The following is a 16,656-nucleotide window of genomic DNA, read 5'->3' as shown; positions in this document are numbered from 1 at the left end:
AAAAAACTGCTAAAAGAAATCACAGAAGACCTAAATAGATGGAAGGGCATACCGTGTTCATGGATTGGAAGACTAAATATAGTTAAGATGTCAATCCTACCTAAATTGATTTACAGATTCAATGCAATACCAATCAAAATCCCAACAACTTATTTTTCAGAAATAGAAAAACCAATAAGCAAATTTATCTGGAAGGGCAGGGTGCCCCGAATTGCTAAAAACATCTTGAGGAAAAAAAACGAAGCTGGAGGTCTCGCGCTGCCTGACTTTAAGGCATATTATGAAGCCACAGTGGTCAAAACAGCATGGTATTGGCATAAAGATAGATATATCGACCAATGGAATCGAATAGAGTGCTCAGATACAGACCCTCTCATCTATGGACATTTGATCTTTGATAAGGCAGTCAAGCCAACTCACCTGGGACAGAGCAGTCTCTTCAATAAATGGTGCCTAGAGAACTGGATATCCATATGCAAAAGAATGAAAGAAGACCCATCTCTCACACCCTATACAAAAGTTAACTCAAAATGGATCAAAGATCTAAACATTAGGTCTAAGACCATAAAACAGTTAGAGGAAAATGTTGGGAGATATCTTATGGATCTTACAACTGGAGGCGGTTTTATGGACCTTAAACCTAAAGCAAGAGCACTGAAGAAGGAAATAAATAAATGGGAACTCCTCAAAATTAAACACTTTTGTGCATCAAAGAACTTCATCAAGAAAGTAGAAAGGCAGCCTTCACAATGGGAGACAATATTTGGAAATGATATATCAGATAAAGGTCTAGTATCCAGAATTTATAAAGAGATTGTTCATCTCAACAACAAAAAGACAGCCAACCCAATTACAAAATGGGAAAAAGACTTGAACAGACACCTCTCAGAAGAGGAAATACGGATGGCCAAGAGGCACATGAAGAGATGCTCAATGTCCCTGGCCATTAGAGAAATGCAAATCAAAACCACAATGAGATATCATCTCACACCCACCAGAATGGCCATTATCAACAAAACAGAAAATGACAAGTGCTGGAGAGGATGCGGAGAAAGAGGCACACTTATCCACTGTTGGTGGGAATGTCAAAGGGTGCAACCACTGTGGAAGGCAGTTTGGCGGTTCCTCAAAAAGCTGAATATAGAATTGCCATACGACCCAGCAATACCATTGCTAGGTATCTACTCAAAGGACTTAAGGGCAAAGACACAAACGGACATTTGCACACCAATGTTTATAGCAGCATTATTTACAATTGCAAAGAGATGGAAACAGCCAAAATCTCCATCAACAGAAGAGTGGCTAAACAAACTGTGGTATATACATACGATGGAATATTATGCAGCTTTAAGACAAGATAAACTTATGAACCATGTAATAACATGGATGGACCTAGAGAATATTATGCTGAGTGAATCCAGCCAAAAACTAAAGGACAAATACTGTATGGTCCCACTGATGTGAACGGACATTCGAGAATAAACTTGAAATATGTCATTGGTAACAGAGTTCAGCAGGAGTTAGAAACAGGGTAAGACAATGGGTAATTGAAGCTGAAGGGATACAGACTGTGCAACAGGACTAGATACAAAAACTCAAAAATGGACAGCACAATAATACCTAATTGTAAAGTAATCATGTTAAAACACTGAATGAAGCTGCATCTGAGCTATAGGTTTTTGTTTTGTTTTGTTTTGTTTTGTTTTGATTTTACTATTATTACTTTTATTTTTTTCTCTATATTAACATTCTATATCTTTTTCGGTTATGTTGCTAGTTCTTCTAAACCAATGCAAATGTACTAAGAAATGATGATCATGCATCTATGTGATGATGTTAAGAATTAATGATTGCATGTGTAGAATGGTATGATCTCTAAATGTTGGGTTAATTTCTTTTTTTCCGTTAATTAAAAAAAAAAAAAAGAGAAGGGATAATTGGAGATGAAGGGATACAGACTGTACAACGGGACTGGATATAAAAACTCAGAAATGGACAGCACAATACTACCCAATTGTAATGCAATTATGTTAAAACACTGAATGAAGCTGCATGTGAGGTATAGGTTTTTTGTTTTTGTTTTTTTTGTTTTTTTTTCTTTCTATTATTGCTTTAATTCTTATTCTGTTGTCTTTTTATTTCTTTTTCTAAATCGATGCAAATGTACTAAGAAATGATGAATATGCAACTATGTGATGTTATTAAGAATTACTGATTGTACATGTAGATTGGAATGATTTCTAATTGTTTTGTTAATTCTTTTTTTAATTAATAAAAAAAAATATATGGGAAAAAAAAAAAAAGTCACTGAAAGAATTTGTGACCAAGAGACCAGCTCTGCAAGAAATACTAAAGGGAGCACTAGAAAAAAATATATATATATATAATGGATGGAGAAAATGGAAAATTTTGAGTAGGTCCTCAGGGAAATGATTGACAAGATAAAGCACATAAATATATGCATCACGGGTGTCCTAGAAGGAGAAGAGAAGGGAAAAGGGCCAGAAAGAGTATTTGAGAAAATAATGGCTAAACATTTTCCAACCCTTGTAAAAGTCAAATATATAAATCCAAGAAGACCAATGTACTCCAAACAGAATAAATCCAGATAAACCCATGCCAAGACACATACTAATCAGATTCTCAATGCCAAAGAGAAATAGAGAATTCTGAAAGCATCAAAAGAAGAACCAAGGGAAGCCAAATAAGGCTAAGTGGAGATTTCTCATCAGAAACCATGGAGGTGAGAAGGCAGTGTACAATATGTTAAAGACACTGAAAAGGAAAAATTTCAGCAAAGGTGGCCTTCAAAAATGAGTGGGGGTGTAAAGCATTCACAGATAAACAGAAGCTTAGAGAGTTTGTTAAGAAGATACCTGACTTACAAAAAATACTAAAGGAAGTTCTACTGCTGAAAAGAAAGGATAGGAGAGAGAGGCTTGGTGGTGACTGTAGAAATGAATATAACCAGTAAGGGTGAGTAAAGGGATAAAAAGAGAGAGAAAATGACAAAAAGAGAAAGGATAAAATGGTTGATTAAGTGCTTTTACAGTAATAACACTAGATGTTAATGGGTTAAACTCCCCAAACAAAAGACACAGATTGGCAGAATGAATAAAAATATGACCCATCTATATGCTGTTTATAAGACACTCATTTTAGATTCCAAGACACAAATATGTTGAAAGTGAAAGGTTGGAAAAATACATTCCATGCAAGCAGTAACCAAAACCAAAGAAAGCTGGGGTAGCTATACTAATTTCAGACAAAATAGACTTTAAATGCAAAGATGTTATAAGAGACAAAGAAGGACACTATATATTAATAAAAGGGGCAATTCAACAAAATAGAAATAACAATCATAAATATTTATGCACCTAACCAGAGTGCCCCAAAGTACATGAGGCAAATGCTGGTAAAAGTGAAGGGGGTAACAGATATCTCTACAACAATAGTGACAGAATTCAACACACCTCTCTCTTCAATAGACAGAACATCTAAACAGAGGATCAAAAAGGAAACAGAGAACCTAAATAATATGATAAATAACTAGACTAATAGACATATATAGAACATTGTTACCCCTCCCCCAAACAGCAGAACGTATACTCTTTTCAAGTGTTCATGGAACATTTCCAGGATAGACCGCATTGTGGGGTACAAAACAGGTATCAGTAAATTTACAAAGGTTGAAATGATACAAAGCATTTTCTCTGATAATGCTAGAATGAAAATGGAAAGCAGTAACATCTGGAGAACTGGAAAATTCACAAACACATGGAAGTTAAACAACACCTCTTAAATAATCAGTGGATCAAAGAAGAAATTGCAAGTTAAAGCAGTAAATATCTTGAAACAAATGAAAACAACACAACATATCAAAACTTATGGGGGGGGGAGGATGCAAGGGTAGCTCAGTGGTAGAATTCTCACCTGCCATGTGGGGTACCTGGGTTCAATTCCCTGTCCATGCACTTCCCCCTGAAAAACAAAACAAACAAAAAGCAAACAAAAATCCAACAAATGCTGCTGCACTAACAGGATACTCACATAGAAAAATAATGAAATGTGGCCTCACCATATAGCATACACACACACAAAAGGGGTGGTGCATTGGTGGCTCAGTGGCAGAATTCTTGCCTGTGATGCTGAAGACCCAGTTTCAATTTCTGGAGCCTGCCCACGCAAGCAAACAAACAAAAAACTTATGGGGTGCAGTGAAGGCAGTGCTGAGAGGGAAATTGATAGCTCTAAATGCCTACATGAAAGGAAGAAAGAGCTAAAATTAAAGACCTAAATGAACAGCTGGAGAAACTAGAGAAAGAACAACAAACTAATCCCTAAGCAAACAGAAGAAAAGAAATAACAAAGATTAGAGCAGAAATAAATGAAATAGAGAACCAAAAAACAACAGAGAGAATCAACAAAACCAAAAGTTGGTTCTTTGAGAATATCAGGAAAATGAGAAACCCTTAGCTAGACTGACAAAGAATAATAGAGAGAACATGCAAATAAATAAAATTAGAAATGAGAGGGGGTTCATTACCACAGACCCCATAGAAATAAAAAAGATCATAAAAGGATATTATGAAAAACTGTACACCAACAAATTAGACAACATGTATGAAATGGACATTCCTTAGAAACATATGAACAACCTACATTGACTTGTGAAGAAATAGAAGACCTCAACAAACTAATCACAAGGTAAGAGATTGAATCAGTCATCAAAAACCTCCAAGTAAAGAAAGCCCAGGACCAGACAGCTTCACAGGTGAATTCTATCAATCCTTCCAGGAAGAGTTAATACCAATCCTGCTCAAACTCTTCCAAAAAATTGAAGAGGAGGGAATATCACCTAACTCATTCTATGAAGCCAACTCTAAAATAAAAATAGTACAAAAAAGAGAAAATTACAGACCAATCTCTCTAATGAATAATTAGATGCAAAAATCCTCAACAAAACACTTGCAAATTGAATTCAACAGCACATTAACAGAATTATATTCCATGACCAAGAAAGTTTATTCCAGGTATGGTTCAACACAAGAAAATCAATTAATGTAATATGCCACACTAGCAAAGTGAAGGAGAAAAATCTCATGTGATCACGTTGATTTGGAAAAGGCATTTGGCAAAATCCTGATTCTTTTCTTGATAAATACACTTTGAAAGATAGAAATCAAAGGAAACTTCCTCAACGTGATAAAGGACACGTATGAAAAACCCACAGCTAACACCATATGCAACAGCGAGATAGTACAAGCTTTCCCTCTAAGACGGGGAACAAGACATTACCACTGTTATTCAACACTTTCTGAGAAGTTCTAGTTAGAGCAATAGGTATGAAAAAGAGATAAAAGGCATCCAAATAGGAAAGAAAGAAAACTTTCAGTATTTTTCAGATGATCTGATCCTATATCTAGAAAGTCCTGACAAATCGACAACCAGGCTACCAGAGCTAATAAACAAGTTCAACAAACTGGCGGGAAATAACATCAACAGGCAAAATTCAGTAGTGTTTCTATACATTAGTAATGAACTATCCAAGGAGAAAATCAAGGAAAAAACTTCCTTTATAATACCAATTAAAAGAATCACATATCTAGGAATAAACTTACCCAAGGATGTAAAGGAACTATATTCAGATAACTCTAAAACATTGATTAAAAGAAATCAAAGAAGATCTAAATAAATGGAAGGAGATTTTGTGTTCATGGATTGGAAGTATAAATGTTGTTAAGATGGCAATTCTACTCAAATCAATCTTCAGATATAATGCAATACCAATCAAAACTACAACAGCCCACTTTGCAGAAATGGAAAAGCTAATTACCAAATTTATTTGGAAAAGTATTGAGCCTCAAATAGCCAAAAAATATCTTGGAAAGATGAATGAAGTTGGAGGAATCATATTTCCTGTCTATAAAGCAAACTATAAAGCCACAGTGATAAAAACCAAACAAACAAAAAAGCATAGTACTAGCATAAATATAGACATTATTGATCAATGGAATGGAATTAAGAGTTTAGAGACAGACCTTCAAATCTACGGTCAATTGATTTATGAGAAGGTGCCAAGTCCACTCATTTGGGACAAAACAGTTTCTTCAACAAATGGTTCTGGGAGAACTGAGGATATACATATTCAAAAGAATGAAAGAAGACCCCTATCTCACATTTTATATACCAAAATTGAAAGAATGAAAGAAGACCCCTATCTCATGAAAATGGATCATAGCCCTCAATGTATAAGCAGTGCCATAAAATGCATAAAAGAAAAATGTAGGGAAGCATCTTTATGATCTCTTGATAGACAGTGGTTTCTTAGACTTGACATCTAAAGCACAAACAACAAAACAAAAAATTGATAAATGGGACCTCCTCAAAACTGAGTACTTGTATGCTTCAAAGGACTTTGTCAAAAGGGTGAAAAGCAGCTGGCACAATGGGAGAAAATATTTGGATACCACATATTTGATAAGGGTTTAATATCCAGAACATATAAAGAAATCCTACAACTCAACAATTAAAAAACCAACAATCCCATTTAAAAATGCACAAAAGACAAGAATAGTCATTTTTTAAAGAGATGAAACATAAATAGCTAAACAGCTTAGGAAAAGATGTTCAGCTTCACTAAAATGCAAATCAAAATCATAATGAAATATCATTTCACATTTACTAGAATGTCCACTATTAAACAGGAAACTACAACTGTTGGAGGAGATGTGGAGAAATAGGAACACTTATTCACCACCTGGTGGGGATGTAAAATGGTACAGCTGGTGTGGAAGACAATTGGTGATTCATGAGGATGACAAGTATACAGCTGGCATATGATCTGGCAATCTTACTACTAGGTATATACCAAGAAGAAGTGAAAGTAGATAATTGTACACTGATGTTCATAGTGGCACTATTCACAATTGCCAAAAGATGGAAATAACTGAAGTGCTTATCAGCAGATGAATGGATAAAGAAAATATGGTATATACATATAATGGACTATTACTCAGCCTTAAAAAGGAATGGAGTCCTGATACATGCCACTACATGGATGACCCTTGAAGATATGTTGAGTGAAATAAGTCCAGCACAAAGGGACTAATAACTGTTATGAGTCCACTTAAATAAAAGAGCTAGAATTTGTAAACACTAGGAGCAGAAAATAGAGTACAGGTTACCAGAGGCAGGGGAGTGGAATGGAGGATGGGAATGGGGAGGTAATGCATAATGGGAAAGGGTTTCTGCTTGGGGTGATGGAAAAGTTCTAGCAGTGGGTTGTGAATGTGATTAATTCTGAGTGATATGTTTGAGAGTGGCTGAGATGGGAAAGTTTATGTTGTTTAAATGTTTCCAAAATTTAAAAAACAAAAGTAAAGAGACAATGAGAATTAAATTCAATACATAATTCAAGACTGGATCTAATAATGGAGGAGAAAAGACCCTGAAATATATTATTGGGACATATGAAAAAGTTAGAAAATAGACTGTGATGATTAGGTTCTGGTGTCAACTTAGCCAAATGACGATGCCTAGTTGTCTGGTTAGGTAAACACTGGCCTGACCATTGCTGCAAGGATATTTCATGACTGGTTGATAAAACTGGAGGCTGGTATATTAAATCATCAGTCAGTTGACTGCATCTGTGGCTGATTATATCTGTGATCAACTAAGACGTTTCTCCCACAAGAAGATAATCTAATCACTTATTAGCCAAAAGGCTTTTAAGGGAAATGAGACACTCTCACTGCTTCTTCAGCTAGCGAGCTGCTCCTGTGAATTTTGTCCAGACCCTTTATCGGGACTGCCAGCTTCACAGACTGCCCTACAAATTTTGGTCTCTTCTATTCCCATGGTTGTGTGAGACATCTTTATAAATCTCATATTTACAGATCTCTCCTGTTGGTCTTGTTTCTCTAGAGAACCCTGACTACCATAGCTTGATACCAGGAGTGGCTCTTGAGAAACAGAATCTTAAAAAACAGTTTTTAATAATTGGTTTTCTACTCTGGCTAAACTCAGAGGCACTAACGACTCTGTTTCCAGTCATCAAGATAGCACTGACAGGCTATGGGGTGAGTTGGCAAAAGAGATACTCAAAATATCACCACTAGATTCTGCTAACTGTATGCTTATAGGAGGCAAGGCTCTGGGGGAGAATGTTATTGACACCTTTACTGATTTTTGTGGAATTAAGAGGTATAACAATGTTGGATGGTTGTTGTAAGATATGCTGGATACAATGATGAGGGAAGGGATGAGCTGAAGGCTTCAAATTTGCACCTTAAGCATCAAATGAATGATGTAAAAGTTCCACGTATGCCCTGAAAGAAAATCTTATTTCCTGTGATCACAGACTTGAGGTCTCTGAAAACCAGACACAAAGCCTCATTGTTCGAGTAGCAGATTTACAACATAAACTAAAATCTCAACCTTGCTGGGTGACTACTGTTAAAGTAAGGGCTTTGATTGGAAATGAATGGGATCCTGAAATGCGGGATAGTGATATATTGTTTGATAATGATGGAGATGGGGAGACAAGATCCCTGGAATCTGCTGAGTCTTTGCTAGAAAGACCTGCAATGGTTGGCCCTGAGGAAAGAGCTTCTTGAACTTCAGCCTGCCTTGAGGAAACAGCTTCCTGGCCTGCGGTCTTCCCAGCGGAGTCTGCCATCCAACTTCCAACTAAAAAATTTAACCCTTCAGTGCCTCCTAACCTTGTAACCACCTTCCATGGGAAACAACCCTCACTCCTCTGTCTGGACTGCCTAATCCTGTTTCACCAGATGAAACTGCAATGGAATACCCTGGGGTAATTGGCTAAAAACACACTTCTATTTCGTTTCATGACTCATCCCTGCCATCCCTCTTTTCTTCAAGACCTATAACTAGACTAAAGTCCCAACAGGCCTGAAAGGTGAGGTACAAAGTGTGATTCAAGAGGAGATACACTATATTCCAAAAGAACTGCATGAATTTTCCAATCTATATAGACAGAAATCAGGAGAATATGTGTGGGAATGGATATTAAGGGTGTGGGATAATAGTGGAAGGAATATAAAGTTGGATCAAGCTGAATTTATTGACATGGGCCCACTAAGCAGAGATTCTGCATTCAATGTTGTAGCTTGAAGGGTTAGAAAGGGCATTAATGGTTTGTTTGGATGGTTGGCTGAAACATGGATCAAAAGGTGGCCGACATTACCTGAGGTTGAAATGCCAGAACTGTCCTGGTATAATGTAGATGAGGGGATCTAGAGGCTTAGAGAGATGGGAATGTTAGAGTGGATTTATCATGGAAGTCCTGCTCAGACACCCAAGGAATTCCAGAGGACACATCTTCACCAGAACCTTTAGAAATAAATTTGTGAGACTAGCTCCATTATCCCTGAAGAGCTCTGTAGTTGCCCTTCTCTGTAGGTCAGATATTACTGTGAGAACTGCTGTCACTGAGCTGGAATTCTTAAACACAATGGTGATGGTGAGATACTGAGTGGGCAGAAACCATGTGGCAACAATCATCATAGAAAAGGTGGGTATAGCCACCATAATGGATAGCAGACTCAAAGCAGCAATGAAAATAATCTGACTTGCAGAGACTTGCGGCATTGGCTAGTAGATCCTGGAGTACCTAGAAGTAAATTAGTTGGGGAATCTACTAAATTCTTGTTGGAACCGTATAAGCAGAATTCTAGGTCAAGTGAAAAGAAGTCTAATTTGAATTACAAAAACAGAGAGTCACAGCCCTTTAACTAATTACCAGACAGACTTGAGACAGTTGACAGACCCAGAGTCCCTCGAATAAGAGGAGGGCAGAGTACCCTTGGGGATAGACCCTTTTACATTGTCCAAAATTTACACTGTTAACCTTCCTCCCAGCCTTCCCCAAGGAGACCTACAGCCTTTACCAGGATGACTGTGCACTGGGGAAAAGGAAATGATCAAATATTTTGGGGATTATTGGACACTGGCTCAGAAGTGACACTAATTCCAGGAGACCCAAAATGTCCCTGTGGTCCACTAGTCAGAGTGGGAGCTTATAGTGGTCAGGTGATTGACGGAGTGTTAGCTCAGGTCCGTCTCACAGTGGGTCCAGTGTGTCATTCTGTGGTCATTTCCTCAGTTCCAAAAATAGCAGGAATCAACATACTCAGCAACTGGCAGAATCCCTGTATTGGTTCTCTCACTTGTGGAATGTGGGCTATTATGTTAGGAAAGGCCAAGTGGAAGCCTCTGGAACTGCCCCTACCTAGCAAAATAGTGAAACAAAAGTCAATATCACATTCTTGGAGGGACGGCAGAGATTAGTGCCACTCTTAAGGACTTGAGGGATGCAGGGGTGGTGATTCCCACCTTATCCCCATTCAACTCTCCTATTTAGCCTGTGCAGAAAACAGACAGGACTTGGAGGATGATAGCGAATTACCGTAAACTTAACCAGGTAGTGACTCCAATTGCAGCTGCTGTTCCAGATGTAGTATCATTGATTAAGCAAATCAACCTATCGCTAGTACCTGGTATGGAGCTATTGATTTGGCAAATGCTTTTTTCTCAGTAGGTGTCAGGAAAGGACCACCAGAAACAGTTTGCATTCAGTTGACAAGTCAGTTGTCTGAGGAAGAAAAAACTTGGGCCTGGTTTACAGATGGTTCTGCATGATATGCAGGTATCACCTGGAAATGGACAGCTGTAGCAGTACAACTCCAATTTAGGATGACCTTAAAGGACAATGGGGAGGGGAAATTCTCCCAGTGGGCATAACTTTGAGCAGTGCATCTGGTTGTTCAGTTTGCTTGGAAGGAAAACTGGCCAGAGATGCATTCGTATGCTGACTCTTGGACTGCTGCTAATGGTTTGTCCGGATAGTCAGGGACTTGGAAGGAGTATGATTGGAAAATTGGTGACAAAGAGGTTTGGGGAAGAGATATGTGGATAGACCTTTCCAAGTGGGCAAAGAACTTGATGTGACTGTTCACAAGAGAGTGACTTTAGCCGAGGAAGGTTTTAATAATCAAGTGGATAAGATGACCCGTCCTGTGGCTACAAGTCATCCTCTTTCCTCAGCCATTCCTGTTATTGCCCAAGGGGCTCATGAACAAAGTGGGCATTGTGGTAGAGATGGAGGTTATGCATGGGCTCAGTAACATGGACTTCCACTCACCAAGACTGACCTGGCTATGACCCCTGCTGAGTGCCCAACCCGCCAGCAGCAGAGACCCACACTTAGTCCCCAATATGATACCACTTCCTGAGGTGATCAGCCTGCTACCTGGGGGCAGGTTAATCATGCTGAACACTTCCATCATGGAAGGGGCAGTGATTTGTTCTAACTGGAATAGACACATACTCCATATATGGGTTTGCATTCTCTGCACACAATGCTTCCACAGAAACTACCATATATGGACTTATGGAATGCCTTATCCAATGTCATGGTATTCCACACAGCATTGCTTCTGATCAAAGAACTCATTTCACAGAAAATGAAGTACTGGAATGGGCACATGCTCATGGAATTCTCTGATCTTATCATATTCCCCATTATCTGAGGGAGCTGTGTTGATAGAACAGTGGAATAGCCTTTTGAAAACCCAATTACGGTGCCAACTAGATGGCAATACCTTGCAGGGCTGGGATAATGTCCTTCAGGAGGCTGTGTATGCTCTGAATCAGTCTTTACTCTATGGTGCTGTCTCTCCCATAGCCAGGATTCACAGGTCGAGGACACAAGGAGTATAAACGGGAGTGGTGTAACTCATTATCACCCCTAGTGATCTACAAGGAAAATTTTTGCTTTTTGTCCCTGAAATCTTAAGCTCTGCTGGTCTAGAGTTCTGAGTTCCAAAAGGAGGAGGGCTCCTACCAGGAGACACAACAATGATTCCACTGAACTGGAAGTTAAAACTGCCAACTGGCTACTTTGGGCTTCTTATGCCACTGAATCAACAGGCATGAAAGGGGATTACTGTTCTGTCTGTGGTGATTGATCTTGACTAACAAGGGGAAATAGGACTGCAGCAATGGAGATAAAAAAGTCTTCCTGAAGTACAGGAGACCCCTTAGACCATCTTTTAGTATACTATACTCTGTGATTAAAGTCAATGGAAAACTCCAACAACCCAGGTAGGATTACCAATGGCCCAGAAACTTCAGGAATACAAGTCTGGGTCACCTCACCTAGCAAAGAACATAGCCAGCTGAAGTGCTTGCTGAGGGTAAAGGAACAAGGAATGCGCAGAAGGTAGTGATAAATATGAACTATGACCATGTGACTAGCTAAAGAAATGAGGACTGTGATTGTATGAATATTTCCTTGTTTTATTATGAATATGTTTGTATTTGTACATAAATATCTTGTTTTCCTCTTATCATATGACAGAAGTTGTATTGTTCATCTTATAGTATTTAAGTCACAGGATATGAAGTTTAGAGTGAATGTTACCTAATGACTTGTACCCTATTTTGGGGAGATGTAGTGCACTTTCGGTTGTTCGCAGGACAGTTGAATATTGTTAGATGAAACATATGTCTGTTCTTGTGTTCATTTGGAAATTAACCTTGTTTCAAAGTGATGTGTTAGCTGCCAAGTTGACAAGGGGAGGAATGTGATGATTAGGTTCTGGTGTCAACTTGGCTAAGTGATGGTATACAGTTGTCCGGTCAGACAAACACTGGCCTGACCATAGCTAAAAGGATATTTCATGGCTGGTTGATAAACCAGAAGGCTAGTATATTAAATCATCAGTCAGTTGACTATATCTGTGGTGATTACATCTATGACCAACTAAGGCAAGTTTCCCATAAGGAGATAATGCAATCAGTTGGGAGGTTTTAAGGAAGAGGAGGGACTCTTTCACTGCTTGTTCAGCCAGCAAGCCCCTTCTGTGGGCTTTGTCCAGACCTTCATTGGAGCAGCCAGCGTCACAGCCCACCCTACAGATTTTGGACTCTTCCATTCCCATGGTTGTGTGAGACACCTTCATAAATCTCATATTTACAGATTTCTCCTGTTGGTTGTCTCTAGAGAACCCTAACACACAGACCAAAAGCTTGAACTTGATAACTATATTTAAGGTGGTTATATAGGCCAACATCTTTGTTCTTAGGAAATGTGCATGGAAGTATTACGTACAACCTACCTTCAAATGTTTAGAAAACTAATAGACATAGATAGAAAGATAAACATAGATCAAGTAGGTAGATAGATAGATAAAGACACAGAGTGATAGACAGAAAAATGTTAAAACTAGTGGATCTGGGTATATAGGTGGTAGGTATGTTGGAGTTTCTGTATGGGTTTTGTGTTATTTTTTCAACTACCTTGCAACTTAGAAATTATTTGGAAATAAAAACTTTAAAAGAATAAAATATACAGTTCACTGAAGGAAATAATTAACATGAAAAGACAAGCCACAGACTTGAAGAAGATATTTACAATATATATAACCAACAAAAGATTTGGATAGAGAATTTTTCTAAAGAACTTCTACAAATGAATATGACAAAAAAAAAAAAAGAAAATGAAATGGGCAAAGGTGGTGAAAAGCAATTTGCAGAACAAAACTAAATGACTAATAAACTTATTTAAGAATGTTCAATCTCACTAGGTATCAGAAACATGCAAATGGAAACAAAATACAAACATTTCAAATATCACATTGGCAAAAATTAAGTCACAATACTAAAAGTGACAAGGATGAAGAATAGTGGCACTACTGATAGGAGAGTAACCACTCCAGAGAGTAATTTGTTAAGATCTAGAAGACTTGAAGAGATGCACGCCATTAGACATGGCAATTCCACATTTAGGTATTGAGAGAAACTCTTCCATATGTGCAAAAGGAAACACAAGAATGATTATTGCAGCATTATGACAAAATATTAGAACAATCTGAATGTCCATTCATTCAGGAGAGTAAGTTGTAACATGCTACTGAAAGATATATGAATGTCTAAAAAAAAAAAACAAATGTTGAACGAATCAGTCTCTTGTTACTATTGAGTTTTTAGGCCTGGGTCTGCTGAATTCAAATGCAGCCTATCAACTTAATGCTTTTCATCACTTTTCCTCAGTTTTGTCTTATTTCTCTAAATATTAACATATGCATCAGACAAACATTACTATGTACTGTTTACTCATGCTTCTTAAGAAAGTTAAACATAAAACCACCATATGATATGACAATTCCACTTCTAGGTGTCTATACCCAAAAGAACTAAAAGTAGGGAATCTATATATTGGAGAGATATTTGTACACCAATGTTCACAGCAGTGTTATTCACAATAGCCAAAAGATGGGAGCAACCTGAATGTCCAGAAGCAGATGAATGGATAAACACAATGTGAAATTATGGTCCTTAAATACCATTTCCCATTAAAGGAACCAGGGCACCTTGGAAAGCTTATCATGGGATGGGATAAAATGTACAAGATGAGCATGGAGAGCAAAGACTACTACTGCTGTATGGAAAGGACTTAAAAGCCAGTATAACTTCTGGCCCATGAACTCCAAAAAAAAAAAAAAAATGAATAAGCTCCTACTAGCATAAGATAAAACAATTTGAAAATAATGATGATAGCTGCAATGAATTACAACTCACCAAATACATTTACATCTCTGAGTTCATGAGATAGCTGTTCACCAGGAATTTTTTTTAATAGTGTAAGGTCATGATTTAATATTATATTCCATTAGAGTAATCATTCAATTCAACATTATTTAGTGACTTGTTGATCCTTTTCTCACTAATATGAACACTATTGTCATCTATCCAATTCCCACATAAATGTGCACATTTTTCTAGCTCTCTGACCTGTACCTTTGTCTATTTGTCCATTTTTGTGCTAATCTAAGATGGTCTTAATTATTATGCTTTATTATATAACTTGGTATCTGGTAGGGCAAGTTTCTTCAACTTCATTCTTCTTCAAAATTGTCTTGGATCCTATACATAAGTTTCTCTACGTAAATGCAATAAATATTATGAATGCAAAAGCAGCAGATTTATACAGCCTATTTTTAAAAATCACTAGCTATTGTACACTGGAAATACGAAAAAAATTAACTGATAAATGGATAAACAGCTAGTAATACTAGATCACAATGTCATACAAGATTAAAAGTTGTATTTATTACACCTGAATGATATTACATACTTTTTTTTAAGGAAAAATATTTATGGCTTTTGAGCTTTGAGATTTAAAATTTCCCCTAAACTGGGCGGGCTGCGGTGGCTCAGCGGGCAAAGTGCTTGCCTGCTATGCCGGAGGACCTCGGTTCGATTCCCGGCCCCAGCCCATGTAACAAAAACGGAGAAACAGAATACAATAAAACAAGAAAATGTTTAAAAATGTTTCCCTTTCTTCCTTCCTTCCTTCCTTCTATCCTTCCTTCCTTCTCTCTGTCTTTCCTTAAAAAAAAAAAAAAAAAAAAAATTTCCCCTAAACTGAGAATATTCATATTTTACTTTTTTTGGTCAGGACAAGAACTAAAAAAAGAGAAATAGACTTGAATTCACAATGAAAAATTCTTGCTATGTATACTTTCTAGATTACATATTTCCCCACAGATAAGAGGAATGTTTCTGAACATCCCAGAAATAATGACTTAGAGCAAATACCCAAATATTAGCAAAAACCATGCGCATTTTGAAAACATTTGGTCACTGAGAGTCATAGCATTTCTTTTTTCCACATCCATGAATGGTTACAAATTCTTTCTTTTTATTGTTAACATTGGGACAGAGACATGTTCTATGAATGGCAGGCAGAAATGACATGTGCAGGAAATGGGAAATGGTTCAGGGTCTTGGAATTCCCCTGCTTACATAATTAAGAGACTTAGTTGTAAGTTTTTGAAATACTTGTCCTTGGAGTTCCCCTGAAAGAAGAAAGCATCTGAATTAATTGACAAACGTCTTGAGATTATAAATTTTTTAAAAATTGGGTCATTGCAATATGACAAATATTTACTGTCTGCCACTGTGTTCCTGGAATTATTAGGGAGCAAGTGAAAAAATGTCCATGCCTAGTAAGACCAAGATTTTGCATTTCGTCTATCACTTAACTATTTACACATTTTATAAAGGGGTTCCGCACCGGTTCGCATACACCATACACACACGTACACACATATACACATGTACATATATGTGTATGCATAAATACCATTTTATTCAAACATTGAGAGAAATTTGGGAGTTAAGATTGGTCTAAAATACTGTTCGCTGCTAGCGATGGGCATCTGAAGGGCACTTTCTCTTTAACGCATATGTCTCCAGAACAGAAAGCCAAAGTTTTAAAAACAAAAGTTACACTCGTCGATTATAAACACATCAAGTGTTCAAAATTAACCTTTTGATGCAGTTCAATTTTCCAACACTTGGCTGGTTTCAATTTACACGGTTACCGGACGAAAAAAAAGACACTAGACTCCATTTCCAAATACAGTCATCTACGAGTGGAGGCGTCAGACTAAGGCAATTTCGCCACTGGCTGGATCATAACTCCTGAGGTGACATGGAAGAAGAGGCACAAAATCACCGGCGCAATGGCGTTGGCGCAGGGTTTCCCGAGACTCAAACGCAACGGAACACGAAAAAGTGCCTCGTCCTCCTCAGAAGGTTGTTAGGGACAGGGAGAGGGAAGCG

At 37.6% G+C, this 16,656-nt stretch overlaps 1 protein-coding gene across 5 annotated transcripts in view; it reads right to left on the bottom strand.

Annotated features, from left to right (window-relative positions):
- Positions 1–16,656, bottom strand: part of LOC143644315 (uncharacterized) — a 40,721-nt gene that overhangs the window by 23,369 nt on the left and 696 nt on the right. For 2 of the 5 annotated variants that reach the window (XR_013156596.1, XM_077113141.1), the window contains exon 2: positions 3,934–3,981. The exons of 1 other annotated variant lie outside the window; for it this stretch is intronic. The gene's annotated coding sequence lies outside the window, so the exon portion shown is untranslated. 2 more of the 5 variants (XR_013156598.1, XM_077113142.1) reach the window with 2 other exon arrangements.

This window comes from Tamandua tetradactyla, chromosome 8 (assembly GCF_023851605.1).
Source record: "Tamandua tetradactyla isolate mTamTet1 chromosome 8, mTamTet1.pri, whole genome shotgun sequence".
Lineage (NCBI taxonomy): Eukaryota > Metazoa > Chordata > Mammalia > Pilosa > Myrmecophagidae > Tamandua > Tamandua tetradactyla.
This window is presented reverse-complemented; position numbering and strand designations above follow the sequence as displayed.